Raw genomic sequence first — 2,095 nt, forward strand, 5'->3', positions numbered from 1 at the left:
AGATAGTTAAATTAACATGTTCTGTTACCTCACATTGCCCATAAAAAAGCACCATAGACTGGGGCACTGAGATGAAAAGTTATTTCTCTTAGGTCTGGACACATGCTATGATAGATAAATAGGGTGCCGTTTGTGCTTAGAGATTGTAGTTCATTCTGTCATTGGAATGCCAGTGACTTTTTCACTAAAATCACCTTGTCTTCAAAGAAAGAAAATCTTAGACAGCAATCAGCAACTTCATGAACCTTGTATTTAATTTAATTCTTGGACAAGATTGCTTATAATTCTTAGTTATAATTTTCAATTTGTATTTTGTAAGTGAAATCAAAAGGGACAGTGAAGCATACACAGCAGAAACACACATAAAACATGCTCCTTGGGGCTGGAAATATGGCTCAGTGGTTAAGAACACTGTTCTTGCCAAAGACCTGGGTTTGATTCCCAGCACCCACATGGCAGCTAACAACTGTCTGTAACTCCAGTTCCAGGGATCCAACAGCCTCTTCTGCCCTCTGTGTGCATTGCATGACACTGGTGCACTTACATACATGCTGGCTCTCGTACACATAAAATAAAAATAATAATAATAATAATAAAAACATGCTCCTTATTCCCTGTGCCCCAGTTTGCATGTGGCATTTGAAGTTCATTCTACTGAACCCCAAATTAGTGAAAAATCAGCAAGACTTAGTGAGTACAAAGTAATTGTATCACACTGACTCTCTCCCTCCAACACAACCTGCAGAAAGTGATGTTGTTCAAGCAATGGTATCTACACAGGAACTAAACATCATTGAGTGCGTGTGATGCTTTCTTAGATTAGTTAAATAATTGCAAATTGTAATGGTAATACAATAGAAAAGTGTAGCATAAAAATTACACTTATTGTTCCCTTTAGTCCTTCACTCATCAGTAATCCAAAGGCACAATTTGTGCATATCAGTGATAGAAATATAAATAATTTATACTACTTTTGACAGTATTTCCTTTGTTCTGATAATAATGAAATACATAACTCATGGATGCCTGTAAAGTAGGGCTTATGTACTTTCGATGATTCTGAATATTGTTGTGACAAAATGACATTGTACAATGGAAAGATGAGATATAAAATTCTTGTGATCACCTTTCAATTTTAGTTTTAATTTATTTGACTGTAATAGTAAATAGAAAACAGAAGCATTTTGACCTGTCCAAAGAAAGACCATGTTAGAAAAAAAAAAGCTTTTCATTCCAGCGTTCTTGTTATTTGAACCGAATGCTCTGCAGGGCTCTCACACTCGGCTCCACAAAATATGCACATGGCCATACAGAAAATTGTTAGATGGGAGATGGAGTAAATTGGGGAAGAAAATGAGATGGGAAAGATAAAGTTTTGTGAGGGTTCTCAGGCTGTGAGTGACCACAGCTGAGTGGGCCTTACCTATGAATGATGCCAGGATGTTGTTCATTGCTTCCATAGGAAATATGATGCCTTTGAGCAGTAGCATGCAGAGAACATAAGGGAGGCTGGATTTTAGATGGATCACTTTAGAAGTTAAAGTATTTAGGGGTGCTTCAGCTCATCACCCCTGTTCCTTGCTTTTAAAACTGATCACCACACTGAGTTACTGTTCTGGACCAGCTTTCTCAGGACCTATATGAATATTGGATCATTCACCTCCCAGGGTACTGGAAGATCAAATAAGGTAAAATATTGAAAACAAATGCATTTTACAAAGACATGCACTTAATCTTAATAATACATAGTTCTTTTTAAAATGTTTTAAAAATATTTTATGTACTATTTTTTTTTAATTTTGTGTATGTGTGTTATTGCCTGCATATAGGTAATTGCACCTGTGTCATGCAAAGCTCGTGGAGGACAGAAGAGGCTATCAGATCCCCTGAAACTAGAGTTATGAACAGTTGTTAGCTGCCATGTGGGTGCTGGGATTTGAACCCAGATCTTCTGCAAGAACAGTCAGTGTTCTTAACTGCTGAGCCATCTCTCCAGCCCCTAGATAGTTCTTTTCTGTTTTAATTGTTAGATTTGAAAAAAAAAATTGGAATTTAACAGATGAATTAGGATGCATTTTTTAACTTACACAAGAGA

The sequence above is a fragment of the Nannospalax galili genome, unplaced genomic scaffold, assembly GCF_000622305.1.
Source record: "Nannospalax galili isolate Female #2095 unplaced genomic scaffold, S.galili_v1.0 scaffold1959, whole genome shotgun sequence".
NCBI lineage: Eukaryota > Metazoa > Chordata > Mammalia > Rodentia > Spalacidae > Nannospalax > Nannospalax galili.